Raw genomic sequence first — 10,326 nt, 5'->3', positions numbered from 1 at the left:
AGTGGGTGTTCCTGAGGGTGGCAATCAACTCTGATTGGTTAACAATGAGAGAATAAATATTACAATGAAAGGTGGGTCTATTCTAATGAGGGGTTGGGAGTGGAGGTTGGGGTGTAATTTTGATTCTGTCATTTACTTCTAAATTGCCCAGTCTTGGCCTCACTTTCTCCTGCAAAGTCATCACAATCCAGTGACGGGGCAGAATCAAGAGGATGGGTGATGGCTCAAGACGTAGTGGATGACCTTGGCGTCTTCCACATCTAACCGGGCTGTAAGTGCTCCTTAGAACCTGTTGCAGCTGCCTTCGTGGGAGTTGGAACAAATCCTTCTCACCTGTCCATTCCTCCAGGGAAAGTCTTCATAAGCTTGGGGTAGACACCCCCCAAATTCACCAATGGGTTTAAGACCCCTTGGTTACCCTCCACCTGGTTTAACCTGTTTATGGAAAAGATTTACTGGGGTGTGGCCACTGCACCTGCTACAGCTTTTTGGAGTCACAGGTGGGAGTTGGGTGGAAAAGGTAGATACCAAAGGTGGAAAACATCCCTGAAAAGGGCTTGGCAGCCATCCCACCAAAGGTACTAGTCTTTTCTGAACACACCCTATACCCTAAGGGCAGAGGAACAGTCAGTATGGTGTTTGCTGCCTGACAACTCCAGGAGAAATGTCAGGAACAAAACAAGAGGTCTGTACACAACATTTGTAGATCTGATCAAGGCCTTTGATACTGTTAGTCATGAGGACTTATAGAAAATTATGTCAAAATTTGGTTGACTGGAGAAGTTCATCAGCAATGTATGTCAATTTCTTTTTAAGATTTAAATTTATTTATTTTTAGTTTTCAAAATTCATTCCCGCAAGATTTTGAGTTCCAAACTTTCTTCTCATCTTTCCCCTTCCCCCAACCTTGAGATGGCATACATTCTGATTATCCCTTCTCCCAGTCTGCCCTGTCTTTTCTCATCGTAACCCCTCCCCCTCCAATCCCTTTCCCCGTTAGTTTCTTGTAGGCCAAGATAGACTTCTATACCCCATTGCCTGTATATCTTATTTCCCAGTTGCATGTAAAAACAATTTTTTTAACATTTGTTTTTAAAACTTTGAGTTCTAAATTCTCTCCCATCTTCCCTCCCCCATTGAGAAGGCAAGCAATTCAATATGGATTTTATATGTAGTTACACCAATCACCTCAATAATAGTCATGTTGTGGAAGACTGTATTTCCATCCCATCCTGCCCCCCAACTATTCCATTTTCTCCTCTGTCCCTGTCCCTTTTCTAAAGAACTTGTTTCTGACTACCCCCTCTCCCATCTGCCCTCCCTTTTACCATTCCCCCCTCTAATCCCCTTTCCCCCTACTTTCCTGTGGGGTAAGATACTCAGTTGAATGTGTATGTTATTCCCTCCTTAAGCCAAATCTGATGAGACTAAGGTTCAATCATTCCTTCTCACCTCCCCCTCTTCCCCTTCTTTGTAAAACCTTTCTCTTGCCTCTTTTATATGAGATAATTTCTCAGAGATAAATTCTATCTCCTTTTCTCCTCCCAAAACATTCCTCTCTCATTCCTTAATTTTATTTTTAAAGTATCATCTCTTTATGTTCAACTCACCTTGTGCCTGCCATCCATCCATCCATCCATCCATCCATCCATTCATCATCCATCTATCCATCCATCTATCTATCTATCCCTCCAACTACCCAAATACTGAGAAAGGTCTCATGAATTATTGTATATTAATTTCATGATGGCATTCTTGCCCGGATTCTAGATAATGGACAATGCTCTTGTGCCTTCTGAGTCACCAGTGGAGTGAAACAAGGCTGTGTACTTGCTCCTATGCTTTTTAGCATGATGTTTTCAGCCATGTTGTCAAATGCTTTCAATGAGGATGAACATGGAGCATCAAGGTCAACTGCCACACTGATGGTAAATTCTTCAACTTGAAAAGGCTACAAGCCAAGACTAAAGTGGAGGGAGTATTGGTGCATGATTTTCCATTTGCAGATGATTGTGCACTCAATTCAGCCTTTGAACCTGAGATGCAATAAAGTATAGAGCAATTCTCTGCTGTTTGTGCTAATTTTGGCCTAATAATTAATGCCAAGAAAACACAGGTGCTCCATCAGCCACCACCACAGCATCCATATGCTGAACCTTTGGTTGCAGCAAATGGAGTTTTGAATGCTGTGGATAAGTTCACTTACCTTGGTAGTGTACTTTCCATTGATAACGAGGTTGACATATGCATTGTCAGAGCTAACAGAGTTTTTGGGAGGCTCTGAAGGAAAGTATGAGAGAAAAGAGGTATTAGACTGACTACCAAACTGAAGATCTACAGAGAGCTGTTGTGCTCACCTCATTGTTGTATGCCTGTGAAAACTGGACAGTATACCAGTGTCATGCCAGGAAGCTGAATTGCTTCCATTTGAACTGTCTTAGGAAGATTCTGAATATGACCTGGCAGGATAAGGTACTAGACTCTGTGGTCCTTATTTGAACTAAACTGCCAAGCATTCAAACTCTGCTTCAGAGAGTACACTTTCAATGATCTGGCCATGTTGTTTGAATACAAAATGGATGCTTGCCAAAAAGACTATTTTATGGAGAACTCACACAGGGCAAGCTTTCACATGGTGGTCAGAAGAAGCAATACAAGGACATTCTCAAGGTCTCTCTTAAGAACTTTGGAACTGATTGTGTGATCTGGGAGAAAGGCACAGGACTGCTCAGCATGGCGTGCCCACATCAGAGAAGGTGCTGTGCTGTATGAGCAAAGCAAAATTGAAAAGAACTCAAAGGAGACACAGGATGCCCAAATTTAGAGAATCCACCTCAAATGTTCACGTAGACTATTTGTGCCCAAACTGTGGTAGAGCTATTGTCATTTCTCTTCTGTCCTGCATTCTGCTTCTTACCAGGAAGGTTCCTTGATCCCTTGCAACTGAAGGATCTAGTGTTCTCCTCCCTAGAACTGTGAGTTAGAACTGGGTAATGGGCAGTGGTGCCGAATAGCACCTGGACCTGATGCCAGTGCCAGCATAGGGCTCCCCTGTCATCTTTTTCTTACCAGTTGTCCAATCCTCTTGCTGTCTTTGGGCTGAGAGATTACAAAGCTACCGCTATTGCTGCTACCACTTCCAAGGCCTGCAGCTGTTGCTACTGCCCTGTGCATTACAGACCAGCACCCACCTCAGTATCACAGACCTCTCCCTCCAACTTCCTAAGTTGTCTCACCCTGGAAAAATGTCTAACGCTGATCTTTTGTTGACTGTGCCACTGCAAAATTCAATTTGATGCATTGAAGTTGTTTGGAGGGGAAATGATGAGAGTTTGGCTAGAATGCTTCCTCTCTTCTGCCATCTTTACTCCATCCCTACACCTGGTAAAAGAAGAAAATAACTTTTTTTTTTTTTACTTCAGCTGAAGCATATAACATATTCTTCTTCAGCTCTTTATTTGAACTTTGTATGTATTTGTTTCAAGTGTATCTCTTGTAAACATCATATTGTTCAATTCAGACTTCTCCATTCTGTCTTCTTTTATGAGTAAATTCATCCCATTCACAATTATGATTGTTAACTGTTCATTTCCCTCCATCCTATTCTTTTCCATGTATCCTTCTCTGTGCCTTCCTCAGAAGTCTGTATTGCTTCTGACAATTGTCTTTCTTAATCTACCTTCCCTTTTATCCCCTCCTCCTTCCCTTTCCCCTCCACTTTCTCTTAGACCTTTCTTGTCCTACTCTTCTCTTGGGTAAGATTAATTTATTTACCCTACTCTGTGTGTGGGTGTGTGTCTGTGTGTGTGCACACGTTTATCTTTTTCCTTTATGAACCAGTTCATATGAGAGTGAAGTTTAAGCATTGACTATTCTCCCCTTTTTCTCCTCTATTGTATAAACTCTTCCTTGTATGTTCTTTTCACATGAGATAATTTTCCTCATTCTTTTCCTCCTAGTTTAACCTTCAATCTTTGTAATTTCCCACTCATGTTTATCTTTTTGTGCTCCTATTGAGTTCTGTGTTTGAATGTCAGATTTTCTATTCAGCTCTGGTCTTTAAATCAGGAATGCTTGAATGTCATCTATTTCAAAAGGATTATATTCTGTTTTGATGGGTAGGTTATTCTTGGTTATATTCCTTGATATTTTACCTTCTGGAATATTATATCCTAAGCCCTTTGCTCCTTTATGGTGGTAGCTATTATATCTCATGTGAGACTCTCCTGACCTGGGAACTTTTGATTTTGGCTATGTCCTAGGAGTTGTCATTTTGGGATTTCTTTCAGTCAATTCTTTCATTTTTCTATTTTGCCCTCTGGTTCTAAGATATTGTGGTACTTTTTCTTTTATAATTTCTTGCACTGTCATGTCTATGTCCTTTTTTTGCTCTTGGCTAGAATGGTTGCTGATATTGGAAGCATTCCCTAATCATCCTTCTCACAGGGGCTGGTGACAACATGGGGGCAACTACCCCTGTGTCTCGATGGGGTCAGTCAAAACAGGCACAGCTTGTGTACCCTGCTAAATCCCCTCAAGTTTCAATGTGGGTTGATTGAGTCAGGTACATGCATTCCTCTATACATTACCCATAGTTTCCCCTATGGGTTCCCCTATGGATTCTTCCACTCACTGACCAGTGCCCACTTGCTTTATAGGGCAGCAGACAAAGAAGGCATTAAGCTCACAGGTTAAGTTTAGCAATAGCATCATTCTGTGCAAGTGTAGTAAATATTACGTCATTTCACGCCTTATCTCATGATGCAGCCTCAGTGGAACTATCTGCCTCTACGATTCTGGGAAGTACTATCTAGAATCCTTAGGGCTATTCTAGGAGTTATTATCTAACACATGGAGACTAGACATTCCCATGGCCATGGATCCTGAGAAAGTAGGATGGATAACAAAATCCTCCTTACATGCACAGTCCCCAATCTTTTCTTTTTCTATTGTATTTTACTTTTTTCAATAAACAAAACTCCACCTTCTCACCCTTTTCTCCTTCCACCAATGGGGAAAGGAAAATCAAAAGCCCTTATATAAATATGTATAATCAAGCAAAACAATTTTTTGCACTGATCATATCCAAAAAAAATATTTCTCATCGTGTACTCTGAATCCTTCTTCTCTTTATCAGGAGGTGGGCAGCTTGTTTCATCATAAACCCTTGTAATTATAGTTGATCATTATGCTAATCAGAGTACTTGATTCCTTTGAAGTTATTTGTCTTTACATGTTGTTATCATTGTATAAATTATTTACCCTATTCTGTTTACTTTCTATTCAGTTCATGTAAATTTTCTCAAGTTTCTCTCAAACCGTTACCTTTATTTTTTATTGCAAAATAATATGCCATTACATTTATATACTATACCTTTGTCTATTTCACAAGAACCCCTTCAAATTTCTATTTTTTTGCCTCCTTAAAACTAGCTATAAATATTTTTGCATATCCTTAGAATTTGTTTTTCTTAGAATTAATCCTTATCTTAATGTGTTGGTTTTCTAGTTCCTCCTTTCCTTTTCTCCCCTTTCCTTCCTATTACTGTGTTGGATAAAATGTGTTTGTGAGTGTGTGTGTGTATTCTTTGACCTTTTATTAATCAGCCAAAATCCACTCTCCCTTTCCCTGCACCCCCAGTTGAGAATGAAAGAAAAACAAAGCCCCATTTATAAATATGTATAGTCATGCAAAACAATTTTCTGCGTTGGCCATATCCAAAAAAAAAAAAAAAAAGATACGTCTCTTTGTTCAGATGAAAGTGAGGTTGAAGTTTTAGCTGTTCCCTCTAACTCCTGGCTCCTTGCTTAGATAGATGACTATTTGCACATCCTAATTATGTGAGATAATTTCCTCTAATTTTTTTTTCCTCCCCCCTCAGTTGTATTCCTTTTTTCCTCTTTATTTTTTTCTCTTAAGTTTATCATCAAGACATAACAGAACCACTTTTAGTTCTTGTCTAATTAGACTCCCACATTTGACCTCTGATGATGATAGGGTTCAGAGGAGATGCTTGTATCATTTCCCATATTAGAATGTAATCAGCTTATGCTTGCTTCATCTTTTACCATTATTCATTTGTGTTTACTGTTTTATGTTTCTCTCAACTAATGTGTTTGTACTTCATAATTTCTATGTGACTGGTCTTTTCATGACTAGTACTTAAAAGTCTTCTATTTCACTAAACGACCATTTCCTCCCTCCCCTCACTCCCAGTTCTCACCCCGAAAGATGATACTCCATTTTGCTGTGTAAGTATTCTTGGCTGTAAGCCTATATCCTTTGCCTTCTGGAATAACACATTCTAAACTCTACTCTTTTATAGCAGTGGCTGCTAAATCATGTGTGATCTTTCCCATGCTCCTTGATGCTTGAATTCTTTCTTTCTGGCTGCTTGCAGTATTTTTCTTTGGCTTGGAAACTCTGGATTTTCGCCACATAATTCCTGGAAATTTTCATTTGAGGGTTTCTTTCAGGAGGTAACTGCTGGATTCTTTGTATTTCCACATTGTCCTCTGCTTCTAAGAGATCAAGCTGGCCCATTTTCTTTAGGAGCTCTCTCTCCCTCTGTCGCTCTCTGTCTTTCTCTCTCTTTCTTTCTCTGTCTCTCTCTCTCAGCATTCAGGTGGTCCAAAGAGTCTTAATATTTTCCTCTTTGCTGTATTTTTAAGGTCAGCTGTTTTGCTATGAGATACCTTATATTTTGAGTTTTTTTACTTTGTTTTAATATTTCTTCTTGTTTCATGAAATCATTCACTTCTGTGGTCCATTGTTTTTCAGGGAGTTGTTTTTGGGTAAAGTTTTGTGTCTTTTGTTTAAGCTGTTCATTGCCTTTCCAAGTCTTTCTTCCATAGCTTTAATTTTTTTCTCCCAATTTTTTCTTTAAGTATTTTTATTTCATTTATAAAAACATTTTAAATCTTTTTTTTTTGTTTCGTGGTTCACCACTTCCAGAAATTCTAATTTAATTTTTGCCTGAGATGTGTTTTTCTTTGAAGCTTTGCTTATATCTGTTTTAGAGTTGTCCTCTTTTCTCAAGGTTTGTGTCTTGAGTTTCCCTGTCATTATTGTAGCTTTTAAATTGTGAGATTATTTTTTTTTTCCATTTTGTCAGCATACTTCCTGATTATAGCCTTAAATTAAGGCCAAGTTCTGTGCACTTCTAGAGGGAATATTTGGGCTGATCATACTGCTGCTTTCGTAAGGTATCAAGGGTGACATTATTCCAGGTCCTCAAGAACAATACAAGCTGGGGACCTTCAATCTTTCAGTGTTTCCAAGGTGGTCTGATTCAGGGCAAAGTCCTGATCAGATCTCTGCAGGTTCCTGACCTTAGTTCTTATCTCCTCCCTTTGGATGCTATTTATTATGCTTGGCTCCAACCCAGTTCAGGGTCTCCCATAACATTCCCAGAGTAGAGCAATGGAGGTAGGCAGTGTGACCTAAAGCAGCAGCTGCTCTATCCCAGAGACACTACTGCTGAGCTTGTGTTTTGCCTAAAGCATAGGTTCTTAACTTTCTTTTGGGGAAGTTTGATGATCTGTTCTCAAAACAGTGTTTGTTTCCTGCATTAACAATTGAAGGAAATGTTAAAATTCAATCAGAAATTAGTAAAAATGAATTTAACAACCCTTGCCAAAGGGATGGCTGGTGACAGAAATCCCAAGAGATGTGTAGTTCTTCCCAAGGACAGGTAGGGAACACAGTGAAAAGAATACGACCCCTGGAGTCAGGAGGACCAGAGTTAAATCTGAGTTCAGATACTTACTAGCTCTGTGTTTGAGGGCAAGTTGCTTAACCCTGTTTGCCCCAGTTTTTTCATTTGTAATATGTTCTGGAGAAGGAGGTGGCAAGCCAGTGAAGTATCTTTGCAAAGAAAATCCCAAATGGGGCCATGAAGAGTTGGAGATGACTAATTGACCAAACAACAACAGCAACAAGTTTGGGAAAAGATAAAACTACTGAAATCAGCCCTCAAATCTGACCAGACCAATGTCTCATTTGGCTCCCAGGCTGGTTGTGGTAAATGGAGGTGAGGGCAACCTCAGCTGTGCTCCACGTTTGTTCAAATAGCTATTGAAAAGTTCCATGCTTGTGCATACCTCATGTCTCCACTTTCATTTCTCCCAAGACTTCCCCCAAGACTTCCCCTTTAGGGAAGGTAACATTATCTCTTTAAGGAATAGTCTTTTAGTTTAATTTTAGGTAAAAAACAACAACAACAACAAACAACCCATAAACAGAAATGAAAGATTTATGTCTAGCAGCTTTCATCCTAGTTGCTCTCAGTCCTTCTAGTTGAGATGGTACTACAATAGAAAGGACACTGGATTGGAATTTAGGAGAGCTGAGTTCTAATCACAGTTTTGCCACTAAATAGCTCCCTGAACTTAGAAAAGTCATATCAACATTATGATCCTCAGCTTCCTCACTGGCAAAATCAAGGAGTTGGACTAGATGGATGACTTATAGTCACTTATGGTTTCAACATTCTGTGATTATAAACCATATTTTAATGCATTAGAGAACTGATTACTTAAAGATATTCTTTGGTAAATACTTCTGTAAAGGGAACATTTTTCTCCTAAATTAACATTTGTCATCCCAAATATTTATACAATAGTTTTGCTTAAAATATTGTAGTAAAACTGACTTTTGCATGATGTACACATTCACTTCAAATGTTTGGCTCTGTTTTCCCCATTCATTCACCAAATATTTATTGTCTTCTGTGTGCTCAATGTTACATGCTGGGAGGGATAAAAGAATAAATAAACCATGATCCCTACTGTTGGCAAAGAACAAGTTCCAGGCAATTTTGATTTTGTTTTCTTTTTTTGTTTTTAAATTTTATTTTTATTTTCAGTTTCAACTTCTCTCCCTCCCTCCACTCTTTCCAGATTCACTGAAAAAGCAAGAAATATGATATCTGTTATACATATGAAGTCACGCAAAATGTATTTCCAAATTAGTCATATTCTCCACTCCCCCAACCCCTCAAAAAAGGCAAGAAAAAGAAACAAATACTTCAATCTATATTTTGAGTCCATTAGTTCTCTATCTGGAGGTGGATAGCATTTTTCATCAAGTCCTTTGAAATTGTCTTGAATAACTGTAATTTTTTTTAATTTGAAGACCATTAAAAGTGTTATTATCTTGCCATCCAGTGGCAACATAAAGTATCACACTATTATGTTCAGAGTGCATTTCTCAATTACAATACAAAAGAATCAGGCAGGCAGATGAGATCTGAAGGGGTATGTTTCAAGGATGAAACAAGTTTTTGGAGGACTGTACTATAAATACGGAACTATGCATTACAATAATATTGCAAGGCCATCTTGTGGTAAAAATGGGAAATTCATTTTTATTATGGCATTGAAGTCACAATTTCACATTTGTTGTATTTTTTAAAAAAAATTGATGATGATACTTCCATGGAAAGCACAAGAAAGACAAAACTAATAGAAATTACAGCATTCTGATAATCCCTTGAAATAGTTTAAAGAACATTGATTTTGGACTCTGAAGATTCTCTGGGTTCTTTGATGTGGGTTCATATTCTGACTTACTCAATTACTACAGCCTGTACAACCTCTAACAAGTCATTTAAGTCCTCTGGTTCTCAGTTTCTTCATCTTTAAGAGGAGGAAATTTAAGTAGATGATATTTAAGTTTCTGTTATATTGAAAAATATTATAATTTTGTTTTTTTGAATCAGTAAACAGGCATCTATTAAGTGCCTATTATGTACCAGGCATTGTGCTAATCAGAACCATGTGTAGCTGTTTCAGTCACATCTGACTCTTAGTGACCCCATTTGGGATTTTCTTAGCAAAGACACTGGAGTAGTTTGTCATTTCCCTCTCCAGATGAAGAAATGTATAAGCAAGCACCCTGACATACACAGGAGGGCCTGCTATCACAGATTTTTTGATCTGCTTTTCTAAAAGGAAAGCAACTTTTGAAGGGTCAACAATCAATTTAATTAAGCACATATATCATTCATTAGTTCAGGAAGAAAAATCAGCACCCTGAACTTCAGAGAAAATACAAACAGAGAAATAAAAATCAGCAGACAAGGCTTCCCAGCTGTCTGAACTTAAGTAATATATACATCACAGATAAGCACACAGATCCAACTGTCTGACCATGTATACGTAGTTAGCAGAGAGAGATGCACCAACATCTGGGTTTTCAAAGCCTGGGGGCTCCTTAACAGCTGCCCAGAGTCTTGTCTGGCACACAAACCTTCTTCCAAAAACTAAGCCCCCGATTCACTGTATTGATCATTCTTTCACAGTTGATTATCTTTGCATTATTGT

The sequence above is a fragment of the Notamacropus eugenii genome, chromosome 3, assembly GCF_028372415.1.
Source record: "Notamacropus eugenii isolate mMacEug1 chromosome 3, mMacEug1.pri_v2, whole genome shotgun sequence".
Classification (NCBI taxonomy): Eukaryota; Metazoa; Chordata; class Mammalia; order Diprotodontia; family Macropodidae; genus Notamacropus; species Notamacropus eugenii.
The sequence above is the reverse complement of the archived record's forward strand: the minus strand, read 5'-3'. Positions refer to the sequence as shown.